Genomic DNA, 18197 nt, shown 5'->3' on the forward strand with positions numbered 1-18197 from the left:
CGTACGACTACATCAACCGCGTTGTGCTAACGCGTCCGCTTACGGTCTACAAAGGTATGTAGACAACACTCTCCCCTCTCGTTGCTATGCATCACCATGATCTTGTGTGTGCGTAGGAATTTTTTTAAATTACTATGTTCCCCAACAAGAAATACTATGCTCATGTTCTTCACTTATATTTGTTTGAGCTTATTAAAAGCAACATATGGAATTAGTCCCAAAGTGATAGATATTCAAGAAGGATATAATAAAAACTTTTATGAAGATCATTGGAAAAAATAAACTTGATTCTTTGTAATAGTTTTGAGATATGATGATAGTGATATATGAGTCATGTTGAGGAGTAATTATGCTTTAGTAAGAATATTGGTGTTAAGGTTTGTGATTCCCTATGCAAGCATGAAAATCAATAGTTATGTAATGAAATTACATCCTACTTGTGGTGCATTATTCGGTCTTAGTTATGCTTAATGCTCTCCTATGAGATTTTTCGTTTCTTGGTTGGACGCTTGTTAATCTTTTTGCTAGCATTCATTTGTAGTAAGTATGATCACTACTTGTGCATCCAAAACCCTTTAAACCAATTTTGCCATATGAGTCCACTATACCTACCTATATGCGGTATTTCTGTGTCATTCTAAGCAAATTTGTATGTGCCATCTCTAATTTTCAAAATAAATTTCTCTTTTGTGTGCTTGTACCGCTCGCGAGGCGGTGAGGGGTGGCCGATATTTTCCATGCTAGATGTGTTATTCTCACGATGAGTGTTTATTCACTTGTCATTGCACGAGAGTACGACAAAGGTATTAGAGATCCCCGGTCCTGAAATGAAAAATGAATTTACTTTATGTTGTCAAATATCAAATTCCTTGGAAAGTGTTGGTATGGAGGGCACCCGTGGATATGGTTAGCCATGGAAAGTGAAAGTATGGTGGAAAAAGGAATAAACTTTATTTTCTATTTGGGAACCGCCTATGATATATCTAGCATGGAAAGTGTTGGGAACTCTAAGTCGTTTTCGTTGGTGGGAAAAGTATGCCTCCCAAAATGTTTTTATCTCTCAATTTTTGCTTTGAGCTCTAGCACCTCTACAAATCCCTACTTCCCTCCGCGAAGGGCCTTTCTTTTACTTTATGCAATTTTTATTTTTTTACTTGAGTCTCCATCTTCTCTTATAAAGCACCAACTAAGGGGCACTACGATCATACTTGAGCATTGGGTATAGCTAGTATTCGAGTGTGTTTCATGAATGGATCAATGATTGAGCATAATGGGCTAGGGATAACTTGCTTTAGCGTTGATATTTTGAAAGACATGGCTGCTTGTTGATATGCTTGAGTATTGAAGTCTTCATGTCAAAACTAGACTATTGATTTGAACCCTATAAAAGTCCAAATGTCTATGCTACAAAGAAAAGAATATGTGATGAACATGTTAGGCATCATTCCACATCAAAAATTATGTTTTTATCATTTACCTACTCGAGAACGAGCAGGAATTAAGCAGGGATACTAATATACCTCCAACATATCTATAATTTTTTATTGTTCCATGCTATTATATTATCATTCTTAGATGTTTTGCAATTATTTTATAATCATTTTATATCATTTTTTGGTACTAACCTAGTGCCCAGTGCCAGTTGTTGTTTTCTACTTGTTTTTTACATTGCAGGAAATCAATACCAAATGGACTCCAAACGCAGTGAAACTTGTTGTGGAATTTTTCTGGACCAGAAGACACCTGTTGGGCCCAAGAAGTACCACAGGGGTGCTCCGAGGGGAGCACAACCCACCGGGGCACGCCTCAGAGCCCAGGCGCACCCAGGTTGATTGTGCCCACCTCGGTGGCCTCCCGCACCGCCTCTTTGCTCTATAACTACCCCAATATTCCAGAAACCCTAGGGGAGTTGACAAAAATCAATTCCAGCCGCCGCAAGTTCCAAAACCACCAGATCCAATCTAAACACCATCACGGAGAGGTTCATCATCCTCATTGGTGCCTCTCCGATGATGCGTGAATAGTTCATTGTAGACCAGCGGGTCCGTAGTTAGTAGCTAGATGGCTTTATCTCTCTCGTTTGATTCTCAATACAATGGTCTCTTGGAGATCCATATGATGTAACTCTTTTTGCGATGTGGATGTGTTTGTTGTGATCCGATGAACTTTGAGTTTATGATCAGATCTATGTTTTTATCCATGAAAGTTATTTGAGTCTTCTTTGATCTCTTATATGCATGGTTGCTTAGAGCCTCATATTTCTTCTTTGATATTTGGGTTTTATTTGGCCAACTTGATCTATTTATCTTGCAATGGGAAGAGGTGCTTTGTGATGGGTTCGATCTTACGGTGCTTGATCCCAGTGACAGAAGGGGAACCGACACTATGCATCATTGCTATTAAGGATAACAAGATGGGGGTCTATTTATACATAAATAGTTCTTGTCTACATCATGTCATCATTCTTATTGCATTACTCCGTTTCTCCATGAACTTAATACACTAGATGCATGTTGGATAGCGGTCGATGTGTGGAGTAATAGTAGTAGATGCAGGCAGGAGTCGGTCTACTAATCTTTGACGTGATGCCTATATAATGATCATTGCCTGGATATCGTCATGAGTATTTGAAGTTCTATCAATTGCCCCACCGTTTGCTATTTTTCTCGAGAGAAGCCACTACTGAAACCTACAGCCCCCGGGTCTCTTCTTTAATATATTTGCCTTCACGGTCTATTTTTATTTACTTTTATTTTTAGATCTATTAAACCAAAAATACAAAAATACTTTGCTGCACTTTATTTTGTTTGCGATCTATTTATCCAATCTATTACAACTTTCTCCCGTCCACTTGCCAATTTCTGGCGCCGTTACCCTAAAGGGATTGACAACCCCTTTAACACGTCGGGTTGCGAGTGTTTGTTATTTGTGTGCAGGAGATGTTTATGTTGCGTTACGTGGTTCTCCTACTGGTTCGATAACCTTGGTCTCATCACTGAGGGAAATACCTACCATCGCTGTGCTGCATCATCCCTTCCTCTTTGGGGAAATAGCGATGTAGTTCTAGCAGACATCAGGAGGCAACCCACTAATTATCTTTATTTTTCTGTTTCTTTCATGTTTTTTGGTGTGCACACAATTATGCTACTCTTATGGTTGTGTTTTTGTGTTTAAATTAGTGTTTGTGCCAACTAAATCCTTTGGGACGATTTGGATGATAGTTGCTTCGATTATGTGCAAAAACAAAAACTTTTGCACCAGTTCTGGAATTTTGTAAATTAACTTGAACATGCTTTTGCTCTGAATTTTTTATACATGATTGATATACAAATTGCCCATGTTTTCCTAAGTTTTTAGAATTTTTGGAGTTACAAAAGTATGGTCGTTGTTCGAATCATTACAGGTTGTTCTGTTTTTGATAGATTTTGTTTTCATTGCATTTTTTGCTTGTTTGAATGAATATATGGATTGTACCAGGGGTATAAGTCATGGTGAAGTTAGAATACAGTGGGTATTATGCAATAATAAAATATAAATGGGTTTAAAGAAGTACCTAAAGTGGTGATTTGCTTGTTATACTAACGGATCTCACATGTTATCTGTTGAATTTCGTGTGTTGAATTCTTCAAGTTTTGAGTGAGATCATGATGGATGAAAGAATTGAGAGTAGCAAGAGCATAAGCTTGGGTATGCCCGAGGCACCCCCAAGGTAATATTCAAGGAGACCCAAGTGGCACCCCAAGGTAATATTCAAGACCCAAGCATTTGGGGCTTGGGGATGCCCCGGATGGCATCCCCTCTTTCTTCTACCGACCATCGATAAATTATTTGGAGCTATATTTTTATTCATCACATGGTATGAGTTCTTCTTGGAGCGTCGTGTATTATATGAGCCTTTGCTTTGTTTGCTTTTCAGTTTGCCACAATCATCTTTGTTGGACACACATTTTTTAGAGGGACACAAATTATTTGTGATTTTTTAGAATAATCTATGTGCTTCACTTATATCTTTTGAGCTAGGCAGTTGCTCTAATGCTTCACTTTTTTAGAGCACAGCGGTGCTTACATTTTAAAGAAATAGTTGCACTCTCGTGCTTCACTCATATCATTTTGAGAGTTGATAGTAGTAATGGCAATATGCACAAGTTATGAAATTGCTCCTAATATGATAGGTATTTGAGAGGGATATAATAAAAACTTTCATGTAGATCACTGAATATGATAAGTTTGATTTCTTGTAATATGTGGGAGGTACTAGTGAATGATTGTGGTTTAGTAAGAATATTGGTCTTAGGGTTTTTGATTCCCCAAGCATGCGCGCATGGTCTCTCGTTATGCTAAGAAGTTGGCGCATGATTTATTATTGATTGTCTTCCTTATGAGTGGCGGTTGGGGACGAGCGATGGTCTTTTCCTACCAATCTGTCCCCCTAGGGGCATGCGTGGTAGTACTTTACTTCGAGGGCTAATAAAATTTCGCAGTAAGTATATGAGTTATTTATGACTAATGCGAGTCCATGGATTATACGCACTCTCACCTTTCCGCAATTTGCTAGCCTCTTTGAAACCATGTGTATTACCCTTTCTCACCTCGAGATGTGGTGCAAACTTCAGCGGTGCATCCAAACCCCGTGATATGGTATGCTCTATAACACACAATCCTCTTTATATCTTCCTCAAAATAGTCACCATACCTACCTATTATGTCATTTCGATAGCCATTCCGAAATATATTTCCATGCAACTTCCACCGTTCTGTTTTTATGACACACATCATCATTGTCATATTGCTTTGCATGATAATATAGCTGACATAGTTGAAGGAAATATTCCCTAGAGGCAATTATAAAGTTGTTATTTTATATTTCCTTGTATCACGATAAATGTTTATTATTCATGCTAGAATTGTATTAACTGGAAACTTGATACATGTGTGAATACATAGACAAAACACCGTGTCCCTAGTATGCCTCTACTAGACTAGCTCGTTGATCAAAGATGGTTAAGTTTCCTAGCCATGGACATGAGTTTTCATTTGATTAACGGGATCACATCATTAGTGGAATGATGTGATGGACAAGACCCATCCGTTAGCTTAGCATAATGATCGTTCAGTTTTATTGCTACTGCTTTCTTCATGTCAAATACATATTCCTCAGACTATGAGATTATGCAACTCCCGGACACGGGAGGAATCCTTGTGTGCTATCAAACATCACAAAGTAACTGGGTGATTATAAAGATGCTCTACAGGTATCTCCGAAGGTGTTTGTTGTGTTGGCATAGATCAAGATTAGGGTTTGTCACTCCGAGTATCGGAGAGGTATCTTTGGGCCCTCTTGGTAATGCACATCATATGAAGCCTTGCAAGCAATGTGACTAATGAGTTAGTTGCGGGATGATGCACTATGAAATGAGTGAAGAGACTTGCCGGTAATGAGATTGAACTAGGTATGAAGATACCGACGATCGAATCTCGGGCAAGTAACATACCGATGACAAAGGGAATAACGTATGTTGACATTGCGGTTCGACCGATAAAGATCTTCGTAGAATATGTGGGAACAAATATGAGCATCCAGGTTCCACTATTGGTTATTGACCGGAGAGGTGTCTCGGTCATGTCTACATAGTTCTCGAACCCATAGGGTCCGCATGCTTAACATTTGATGACGACATGTATTATATGAGTTATGTGTTTTGGTGATTGAAAGTTGTTCAGAGTCCCGGATGAGATCACGGACATGATGAGGAGTCTCGAAATGATGAAGAGGTAAGGATTGATATATTGGAAGGTGGTATTTAGACACCGGAATGGTTCCTGAGTGTTTCAGGAATTTATCGGAGTACCGAGGGAAGTAATGGGCCTCATGGGCCATAGGGGAGAGGCAAGGCAGGACACAAGGAGGTGCCCCCCCCCATGGGAAGTCCGAATTGGACTAGGGAAAGAGGCGCGCCCCCCTTTCCTTCTCCCTTCCCCTCTCCTTCCCCTTTCCCCCTCCGTTAGAAGGAAGGGGGGCGACTAGGATTAGGAGTCCTAGTAGGACTCCCCCCCATAGCGCGCGCCCTAGGGCCGGCCTCCTCCCCTCTCCCTCCTTTATATACGGGGGCGGGGGGCACCTCAAGGCACATCAATTGTTCTTAGTTGTGTGCGGTGCCCCCCTACACCATTTACTCCTCCAGTCATATTGCCGTAGTGCTTAGGCGAAGCCCTGTGCGGATCACATCACCGTCACCACGCTGTCGTGCTGACGGAACTCATCTACTCCTTTGATCCTCTGCTGTATCAAGAGCTCGAGGGACGTCATCGCGATGAACCTGTGCAGAACTCAGAGGTACCGTAAATTCGGTGCTTGATCAGTTGAATCGAGAAGACGTTCGACTACATCAACTACGTTAAGCTAACGCTTCCGCTTTCGGTCTACGAGGCTACATACACTCTCCCCCTCTCGTTGCTATGCATCTCCTAGATAGATCTTGCATGAGCATAGGATTTTTTTTGAAATTGCATGCTATGTTTCCCAATAGTTGTATCAGAGCCAGGTCTATGCGTAGATGATATGCATGAGTAGAACACAGAGAGTTGTGGGCGGTGATTGTCATACTGCTTACCTCCAACGTCTTATATTGATTCGATGGTATTGTTGGATGAAGTTGTTGGAAATATGCCCTAGAGGCAATAATAAAAGTATTATTATATTTCAATGTTCATGATAAATGTCTTTTATTCATGCTATAACTGTATTATCTGGAAATCATAATACACGTGTGAATACTTAGACCACAATATGTCCCTGGTGAGCCTCTAGTTGACTAGCTCGTTGTGATCAACAGATAGTCATGGTTTCCTGACTATGGACATTGGATGTCGTTGATAACGGGATCACATCATTAGGAGAATGATGTGATGGACAAGACCCAATCCTAAGCATAGCATAAAAGATCGTGTAGTTCGTTTTGCTAGAGCTTTGCCAATGTCAAGTATCTCTTCCTTCGACCATGAGATCGTGTAACTCCCGGATACCGTAAGAGTGCCTTGGGTGTATCAAACGTCACAACGTAACTGGGTGACTATAAAGGTGCATTACAGGTATCTCCGAAAGTATCTGTTGGGTTGACACGGATCGAGACTGGGATTTGTCACTCCGTATGACGGAGAGGTATCTCTGGGCCCACTCGGTAATGCATCATCATAATGAGCTCAATGTGACCAAGGTGTTGGACACGGGATCATGCATTACGGTACGAGTAAAGTGACTTGCCGGTAACGAGACTGAACAAGGTATTGGGATACCGACGATCGAGTCTCGGGCAAGTAACGTACCGATTGACAAAGGGAATTGTATACAGGGTTTGATCGAATCCTCGACATCGTGGTTCATCCGATGACAACATCGAGGAGCATGTGGGAGCCATCATGGGTATCCAGATCCCGCTGTTGGTTATTGACCTGAGAGCGTCTCGGTCATGTCTGCATGTCTCCCGAACCCGTAGGGTCTACACACTTAAGGTTCGGTGACGCTAGGGTTATTAGGAAGACTAGTATGTGACTACCGAATGTTATTCGGAGTCCCGGATGGGATCCCGGACGTCACGAGGAGCTCCGGAAGGGTCCGGAGGTAAAGATTTATATATGGGAAGTTGTCAAACGGACACCGGGAAGTTTCGGGGTCATACCGGTAGTGTACCGGGGCCACCGGAAGGGTTCCGGGGGTCCACCGGGAGGGGCCACTCCTCCCGGGGGGCCACATGGTCTGCGTGGGGCAGGGAGCCAGCCCCTGGTGGGCTGGGCGCACCCCCTCCCTTGGGCCCTTGCGCCTAGGGTTGAGGGGGGAACCCTAGAGGGGGCACCCCCTTGGCTTGGGGGGCAAGCCACCCTCTCCCCCTCTCCCCTTGGCCGCCGCACCCCCCCCCCTAGATGGGTTCTAGGGGGGCCGGCCCCCTTCTCCCTTCCCCCTATAAATAGAGGGGTGAGGGGAGGGCAGCCGCACCACCCTCCAAGGCGCAGCCCTCCCCTCCCCAACACCTCTCCTCCTCTGTTGTGTGCTTGGCGAAGCCCTGTCGGAGTACTACCTCTCCACCATCACCACGCCGTCGTGCTGCCGGTGGAGCTGTCTTCCTCAACCTCTCCTTCCCCTTGCTGGATCAAGAAGGAGGAGACGTCTCCCGTCCCGTACGTGTGTTGAACGCGGAGGTGCTGTCCGTTCAGCACTTGGTCATCGGTGATTCGAATCACGTCGAGTACGACTCCATCATCACCTTGCAAGCTTCCGCACGCGATCTACAAGTGGTATGTAGATGCAAACTCTCTCCCTTGACTCGTTGCTTAGATGAACTCATAGATGGGTCTTGGTGAAACCGTAGGAAAAATTTTAATTTTCTGCAACGTTCCCCAACAGTGGCATCATGAGCTAGGTCTATGCGTAGTTCTCTTTGCACGAGTAGAACACAATTTTGTTGTGGGCGTGGATTTTGTCATCTTACTTGCCTCTACTAGTCTTTTCTTGCTCAACGGTATTGTGGGATGAAGCGGCCCGGACCAACCTTACACGTACGCTTATGTGAGACCGGTTCCACCGACTGACATGCACTAGTTGCATAAGGTGGCTGGCGGGTGTCTGTCTCTCCCACTTTAGTTGGAGCGGAATCGATGAACAGGGCCCTTATGAAGGGTAAATAGAAGTTGACAAAATCACGTTGTGGTGATTCGTAGGTAAGAAAACGTTCTTGCTAGAACCCAATTGCAGCCACGTAAAAGATGCAACAACAATTAGAGGACGTCTAACTTGTTTTTGCAGCGATTGATCATGTGATGTGATATGGCCAGAAGTTGTGATGAATGATGAATTGTGATGTATGAGATCATGTTCTTTGTAATAGGATTCACGACTTGCATGTCGATGAGTATGACAACCGGCAGGAGCCATAGGAGTTGTCTTTATTTTTTGTATGACCTGCGTGTCATTGAATAACGCCATGTAAACTACTTTACTTTATTGCTAAACGTTAGTCATAGAAGTAGAAGTAGTCGTTGGCGTGACAACTTCATGAAGACACGATGATGGAGATCATGATGATGGAGATCATGGTGTCAAGCCGGTGACAAGATGATCATGGAGCCCCGAAGATGAAGATCAATGGAGCTATATGATATTGGCCATATCATGTCACAACTATATAATTGCATGTGATGTTTATTATGTTTATGCATCTTGTTTACTTAGGACGACGGTAGTAAATAAGATGATCCCTTACAAAAATTTCAAGAAGTGTTCTCCCCTAACTGTGCACCGTTGCTACAGTTCGTCGCTTCTAAGCACCACGTGATGATCGGGTGTGATGGATTCTTACGTTCACATACAACGGGTGTAAGACAGTTTTACACAGCGAAAACACTTAGGGTTAACTTGACGAGCCTAGCATGTGCAGACATGGCCTCGGAACACGGAGACCGAAAGGTCGAACACGAATCGTATGGAAGATACGATCAACATGAGAATGTTCACCGACGATGACTAGTCCGTCTCACGTGATGATCGGACACGGGCTAGTCGACTCGGATCGTGTAACACTTAGATGACTAGAGGGATGTCTAATCTAAGTGGGAGTTCATAATTTGATTAGAACTTTATTATCATGAACTTAGTCTAAAACCTTTGCAAATATGTCTTGTAGATCAATGGCCAACGCTAATGTCAACATGAACTTCAACGCGTTCCTAGAGAAAACCAAGCTGAAAGATGATGGCAGCAACTATACGGACTGGGTCCGGAACCTGAGGATCATCCTCATAGCTGCCAGGAAACAATATGTCCTAGAAGGACCGCTAGGTGACGCTCCCGTCCCAGAGAACAAGACATTATGAATGCTTGGCAGTCTCGTGCTGATGATTACTCCCTCGTTCAGTGTGGCATGCTTTACAGCTTAGAACCGGGGCTCCAAAAGCGTTTTGAGCACCACGGAGCATATGAGATGTTCGAAGAGCTGAAACTAGTTTTTCAAGCTCATGCCCGGGTCGAGAGATATGATGTCTCCGACAAGTTCTACAGTTGTAAGATGGAGGAAAACAGTTCTGTCAGTGAGCACATCCTGAAGATGTCTGGGTTGCACAACCGTATGACCCAGCTGAACATTAACCTCCCAGATGAGGCGGTCATTGACAGAATCCTCCAGTCGCTCCCACCAAGCTACAAGAGCTTTGTGATGAACTACAACATGCAGGGGATGGAAAAGACCATTCCTGAAGTGTTCTCGATGCTGAAGTCAGCAGAGGCTGAAATCAAGAAAGAACATCAAGTGTTGATGGTCAATAAGACCACTAAGTTCAAGAAGGGCAAGGGTAAGAAGAACTTCAAGAAGGACGGCAAGGAGGTTGCCGCGCCTGGTAAGCCAGTTACCGGGAAGAAGTCAAAGAATGGACCTAAGCCTGAGACTGAGTGCTTTTATTGCAAGGGGAAGGGTCACTGGAAGCGGAACTGCCCCAAATACTTAGCGGATAAGAAGGCCGGCAACACCAAAGGTATATTTGATATACATGTGATTGATGTGTACCTTACCAGTACTCGTAGTAACTCCTGGGTATTTGATACCGATGCCGTTGCTCATATTTGTAACTCACAGCAGGAGCTGCGGAATAAACAGAGACTAGCGAAGGACGAGGTGACGATGCGCGTCGGGAATGGTTCCAGAGTCGATGTGATCGCCGTCGGCACGCTGCCTCTACATTTACCTACGGGATTAGTTTTGAACCTTAATAATTGTTATTTAGTGCCAAGTTTGAGCATGAACATTGTATCTGGATCTCGTTTAATACGAGATGGCTACTCATTTAAGTCTGAGAATAATGGTTGTTCGATTTATATGAGAGATATGTTTTATGGTCATGCTCCGATGGTCAATGGTTTATTCTTAATGAATCTCGAGCGTAATATTACACATGTTCATAGTGTAGATGCCAAAAGATTTAAAGTTGATAACGATAGTCCCACATACTTGTGGCACTGCCGCCTTGGTCACATTGGTGTCAAGCGCATGAAGAAGCTCCATGCCGATGGACTTTTAGAGTCTCTTGATTATGAATCGTTTGACACGTGCGAACCATGCCTCTTGGGAAAAATGACCAAGACTCCGTTCTCTGGAACAATGGAGCGAGCAACCAACTTGTTGGAAATGATACATACCGATGTGTGCGGTCCAATGAGCGTTGAGGCTCGCGGAGGATATCGTTATGTTCTCATTCTCACTGATGACTTGAGTAGATATGGGTATGTCTACTTAATGAAACACAAGTCTGAGACCTTTGAAAAGTTCAAAGAATTTCAGAATGAGGTAGAGAATCAACGTGACCGAAAGATAAAATTCTTACGATCAGATCGTGGAGGAGAATACTTAAGTCACGAATTTGGTACACACTTAAGGAAATGTGGAATCGTTTCACAACTCACGCCGCCTGGAACACCTCAGCGAAACGGTGTGTCCGAACGTCGTAATCGCACTCTATTGGATATGGTGCGGTCTATGATGTCTCTTACCGATTTACCGCTATCATTTTGGGGATACGCTCTAGAGACAGCTACATTCACTTTAAATAGGGCACCGTCTAAATCCGTTGAGACGACACCGTATGAATTATGGTTTTGGAAAGAAACCTAAGCTGTCGTTTCTAAAAGTTTGGGGATGCGATACTTATGTCAAGAAACTTCAACCTGAAAAGCTCGAACCCAAGTCGGAAAAATGCGTATTCATAGGATACCCTAAGGAAACTATCGGGTATACCTTCTACTTAAGATCCGAAGGCAAGATCTTTGTTGCCAAGAATGGATGCTTTTTGGAAAAAGAGTTTCTCTCGAAAGAAGTAAGTGGGAGGAAAGTAGAAATCGATGAAGTACTACCTCTTGAGCGGGAAAGTGGCGCAACGCAGGAAACCGTTCCTGTGATGCCCACACCAACTGAAGAGGAAAACAATGATGATGATCAAGGTACTTCAGATCAAGTTACTACTGAACTTCGTAGGTCCACAAGGACACGTTCCGCACCAGAGTGGTACGGCAACCCTGTCCTGGAAATCATGTTGTTAGACAACAATGAACCTTCGAACTATGAAGAAGCGATGGCGGGCCCGGATTCCAACAAATGGCTTGAAGCCATGAAATCCGAGATAGAATCCATGTATGAAAACAAAGTATGGACTTTGACAGACTTGCCCGATGATCGGCGAGCGATAGAAAACAAATGGATTTTTAAGAAGAAGACGGACGCGGATGGTAATGTTACAATCTATAAGGCTCGACTTGTCGCTAAGGGTTATCGACAAGTTCAAGGGATTGACTACGACGAGACTTTCTCTCCCGTAGCGAAGCTGAAGTCCGTCCGAATCATGTTAGCAATTGCCGCATACTATGATTATGAGATATGGGAGATGGACGTCAAAACAGCATTCCTTAACGGGCATCTTAAGGAAGAACTGTATATGATGCAGCAGGAAGGTTTTGTCGATCCTCGGAACGCTAACAAAGTATGCAAGCTCCAGCGATCCATTTATGGACTGGTGCAAGCATCTCGGAGTTGGAACATTCGCTTTGATGAGATGATCAAAGCGTTTGGGTTTATGCAGACTTATGGAGAAGCCTGCGTTTACAAGAAAGTGAGTGGGAGCTCTGTAGCATTTCTCATATTATATGTAGATGACATACTCTTGATGGGAAATAATATAGAATTTCTGGACAACATTAAGGCCTACTTGAATAAGTGTTTTTCAATGAAGGACCTTGGAGAAGCTGCTTATATATTAGGCATCAAGATCTATAGAGATAGATCGAGACGCCTCATAGGTCTTTCACAAAGCACATACCTTGATAAGATTTTGAAGAGGTTCAAAATGGATCAGTCCAAGAAGGGGTTCTTGCCTATGTTACAAGGTGTGAGACTGAGCTCGGCTCAGTCACCGACCACGGCAAAAGATAAAGAAGAGATGAGTGTCATCCCCTATGCTTCAGCCATAGGATCTATTATGTATGCCATGCTGTGTACCAGACCCGATGTAAACCTTGCCGTAAGTTTGGTAGCAAGATACCAAAGTAATCCCGGCAAGGAACACTGGACAACGGTCAAGAATATCCTGGAGTACCTGAAAAGGACGAAGGACATGTTTCTCGTTTATGGAGGAGATGAAGAGCTCGTCGTAAAGGGTTACGTCGACGCTAGCTTCGACTCAGATCTGGATGACTCTAAGTCACAAACCGGATACGTGTATATGTTGAATGGTGGAGCAGTAAGCTGGTGCAGCTGCAAGCAGAGCGTCGTGGCGGGATCTACGTGTGAAGCGGAGTACAGGGCAGCCTCGGAGGCAGCGCATGAAGCGATTTGGGTGAAGGAGTTCATCACCGACCTAGGAGTCATACCCAATGCGTCGGGGCCGATCAAACTCTTCTGTGACAACACTGGAGCTATTACCCTCGCCAAGGAGCCCAGGTTTCACAAGAAGACCAGGCACATCAAGCGTCGTTTCAACTCCATCCGTGAAAATGTTCAAGATGGAGACATAGAGATTTGCAAAGTGCACACGGATCTGAATGTCGCAGATCCGCTGACTAAACCTCTCTCGCGTGCAAAACATGATCAACACCAGAACTCTATGGGTGTTCGATTCATCACAATGTAACTAGATTGGTGACTCTAGTGCAAGTGGGGGACTGTTGGAAATATGCCCTAGAGGCAATAATAAAAGTATTATTATATTTCAATGTTCATGATAAATGTCTTTTATTCATGCTATAACTGTATTATCTGGAAATCGTAATACACGTGTGAATACTTAGACCACAATATGTCCCTGGTGAGCCTCTAGTTGACTAGCTCGTTGTGATCAACAAATAGTCATGGTTTCCTGACTATGGACATTGGATGTCGTTGATAACGGGATCACATCATTAGGAGAATGATGTGATGGACAAGACCCAATCCTAAGCATAGCATAAAAGATCGTGTAGTTCGTTTTGCTAGAGCTTTGCCAATGTCAAGTATCTCTTCCTTCGACCATGAGATCGTGTAACTCCCGGATACCGTAAGAGTGCCTTGGGTGTATCAAACGTCACAACGTAACTGGGTGACTATAAAGGTGCATTACAGGTATCTCCGAAAGTATCTGTTGGGTTGACACGGATCGAGACTGGGATTTGTCACTCCGTATGACGGAGAGGTATCTCTGGGCCCACTCGGTAATGCATCATCATAATGAGCTCAATGTGACCAAGGTGTTGGACATGGGATCATGCATTACGGTACGAGTAAAGTGACTTGCCGGTAACGAGACTGAACAAGGTATTGGGATACCGACGATCGAGTCTCGGGCAAGTAACGTACCGATTGACAAAGGGAATTGTATACAGGGTTTGATCGAATCCTCGACATCCTGGTTCATCCGATGACAACATCGAGGAGCATGTGGGAGCCATCATGGGTATCCAGATCCCGCTGTTGGTTATTGACCTGAGAGCGTCTCGGTCATGTCTGCATGTCTCCCGAACCCGTAGGGTCTACACACTTAAGGTTCGGTGACGCTAGGGTTATTAGGAAGACTAGTATGTGACTACCGAATGTTATTCGGAGTCCCGGATGGTATCCCGGACGTCACGAGGAGCTCCGGAAGGGTCCGGAGGTAAAGATTTATATATGGGAAGTTGTCAAACGGACACCGGGAAGTTTCGGGGTCATACCGGTAGTGTACCGGGGCCACCGGAAGGGTTCCGGGGGTCCACCGGGAGGGGCCACCCCTCCCGGGGGGCCACATGGGCTGCGTGGGGCAGGGAGCCAGCCCCTGGTGGGCTGGGCGCACCCCCTCCCTTGGGCCCTTGCGCCTAGGGTTGAGGGGGGAACCCTAGAGGGGGCGCCCCCTTGGCTTGGGGGGCAAGCCACCCTCTCCCCCTCTCCCCTTGGCCGCCGCACCCCCCCTAGATGGGTTCTAGGGGGGCCGGCCCCCTTCTCCCTTCCCCCTATAAATAGAGGGGTGAGGGGAGGGCAGCCGCACCACCCTCCAAGGCGCAGCCCTCCCCTCCCCAACACCTCTCCTCCTCCGTTGTGTGCTTGGCGAAGCCCTGTCGGAGTACTGCCTCTCCACCATCACCACGCCGTCGTGCTGCCGGTGGAGCTGTCTTCCTCAACCTCTCCTTCCCCTTGCTGGATCAAGAAGGAGGAGACGTCTCCCGTCCCGTACGTGTGTTGAATGCGGAGGTGTTTTCCGTTCAGCACTTGGTCATCGGTGATTCGAATCACGTCGAGTACGACTCCATCATCACCTTGCAAGCTTCCGCACGCGATCTACAAGTGGTATGTAGATGCAAACTCTCTCCCTTGACTCGTTGCTTAGATGAACTCATAGATGGATCTTGGTGAAACCGTAGGAAAAATTTTAATTTTCTGCAACGTTCCCCAACAGAAGTGGCCCGGACCAACCTTACATGACCGTGTTCATGAGACCGGTTCCACCAACAGACATGCAACTAGTTTTGCATAAAGGTGGCTGGTGGGTGGGTGTTTCTCCAACTTTAGTTGAATCAAATTTGACTGCGGGCGGTCCTTGTGAAGGTTAAAACAGCAAACTTGATAAATCACCGTTGTGGTTTTTGTGTCATAGGTAAGTACGGTTCATGCTAGAAGCCCATAGCAGCCACGTAAAGCTTGCAACAACAAAGTAGAGGACATCTAACTTGTTTTTGCAAGGCATGTCGTGATGTGATATGGTCAAGACATGATGAGATATAAGTTGTTGTATGAGATGATCATGTTTTGTAAAAGTTATCGGCAACTGGCAGGAGCCATATGGTTGTCGCTTTATTGTATGAAATACAAATGCCATGTAATTGCTTTGCTTTATCACTAAGCGGTAGTGGTAGTCGTAGAAGCAATAATTGGCAAGAGGACCACGATGCAACGATGGAGATAAAGGTGTCAAGCTGGTGATGATGGAGATCATGACGTTGCTTTGGTGATGGAGATCAAAAGCACAAGACGATGATGGCCCTTTCATGTCACATATTTTGATTGCATGTGATGTTTATCTTTATGAATCTTATTTTGCTTAGTACGGTGGTAGCATTATAAGATGATCCCTTACTAAAATTTCAAGGTATATGGATTCCCCCCCCCCCCAGACTGACCTAGTTGTCCTTGACTTGCTTCGGAAAGAAAAGCCGAGTATGCACCATTGCGAAAGTTCTTCGTGCTGAGACACCATGTGATGATTGATACGTCTCCGTCGTAACTATAATTTTTGATTTTTGCATGCCAATATTCTTCAACTTTCATATACTTTTGGAAACTTTTTATATTATTTTTGGGACTAACATATTGATCCAGTGCCCAGTGCCAGTTCCTGTCTGTTGCATGTTTTATGTTTCGCAGAAACCCAATATCAAACGGAATCCAAACGGGATAAAAACGAACAGAGAATTATTTTGGAACATTTGGGATTTTCCGGAGGAAGAAACAACGCGAAATGGTGTCCGAGGTGGCCACGAGACAAGGGGGCGCGCCCTCCCCCCTGGGCGCGCCTGGCACCCTCGTGGGCCTCCCGTAAGGCGGTTTACGCCCTTCTTTTGCCGCAAGAAAGCTAATTTTATGAGAAAAATTTGGGCGAAACATTCACCCCAATCGGAGTTACGGATCTCCGGATATAAAAGAAATAGTGAAGGGGAAGGAACAGAGAACGCAGAAACAGAGAGAGACAGAGAGACAGATCCAATCTCGGAGGGGCTCTTGCCCCTCCCACGCCATGCGAGCCAAGTACCAGGGGAAACCCTTCTCCCATCTAGGGAGAAGGTCAAGGAAGAATAAGAAGAAGGGGGGTTCTCTCCCCTTGCTTCCGGTGACGCCGGAACGCCGCCGGGGGCCTTCATCATCATCGTGATCTTCACCAACACCTCCGCCATCTTCACCAACATCTCCATCACCTTCCCCCTTATATATTCAACGGTCCACTCTCCCGCAACCCGCTGTACCCTCTACTTGAACATGGTGCTTTATGCTTCATATTATTTTCCAATGATGTGTTGCCATCCTATGATGTCTGACTAGATCCGTTTTGTCTTATGGGTTAATTGATGATCGTGATTGGTTTGAGTTGCATGTTTTATTATTGGTGTTGTCCTATGGTGCTCTCCGTGTTGCGCAAGTGTGAGGGAACCCCGCTATAGGGTTTGCAATATGTTTATGATTTGCTTATGGTGGGTGGCGTGAGTGAACAAGCACAGGCCCGAGTAAGTAGGTTGTTTTCATATGGGATAAAGGGGACTTGATACTTTAATGCGATGGTTGGGTTTTACCTTAATGATCTTTAGTAGTTGCGGATGCTTGCTAGAGTTCCAATCATAAGTGCATATGATCCAAGAAGAGAAAGTATGTTAGCTTATGCCTCTCCCTCAAATAGAATTGCAATAGTGATTACCGGTCTAGTTATCGATTGCCTTGGACAAATAACTTTCTCGTAACAAAAAGCTCTCTACTAATACTTACTTTATTGCTTCTTTATCTAAACAGCCCCTAGTTTATATTTATGTGCTCTTTATTATCTTGCAAACCTATCATATCACACCTACAAAGTACTTCTAGTTTTATACTTGTTCTAGGTAAAGCGAACACTAAGCGTGCGTAGAGTCGTATCAGTGGCAGATAGGACTTGAGAGAATATTTGTTCTACCTTTAGCTCCTCGTTGGGTTCGACACTCTTACTTATCAAAAGAGGCTACAACTATCTCGTATACTTGCGAGTTATCAAGCCCTTTTTCTGGCGCCGTTGCCGGGGTGAATGTTCTCGTGTGTGCTTGTTTGCTTTATCACTAAGTAATTTTTATTTGCTGTTCTAAGTTGTTCTCTATCTTTAGTTATGGATATCGAACACGAAATACCAAAAAAAATAGGAGATGAGGAACCTCTTAAAACCCTCGATGCTCATTATGTTCAAAATATTATGTACTGCTTTGGTAATCCTGAGAAAACCTCATTCAACTTTATAATGGGAGTAATGTTGGATCAACGTGAATACTTTAGGGATTATCGCTTGACACAAAAAGGGAAACTATTATGGGATCAAATTAATATGTTGCGTTGGTATGCTCGGGATCTATGCTTGAGATATGATTATACTTGTTGCTCTAGGATGAAGGCTCCACACCTTCCCTTTTCATGCAAATTCAATGATAATGA

This window comes from Triticum aestivum, chromosome 4B (genome assembly GCF_018294505.1).
Source record: "Triticum aestivum cultivar Chinese Spring chromosome 4B, IWGSC CS RefSeq v2.1, whole genome shotgun sequence".
Taxonomy (NCBI): domain Eukaryota; kingdom Viridiplantae; phylum Streptophyta; class Magnoliopsida; order Poales; family Poaceae; genus Triticum; species Triticum aestivum.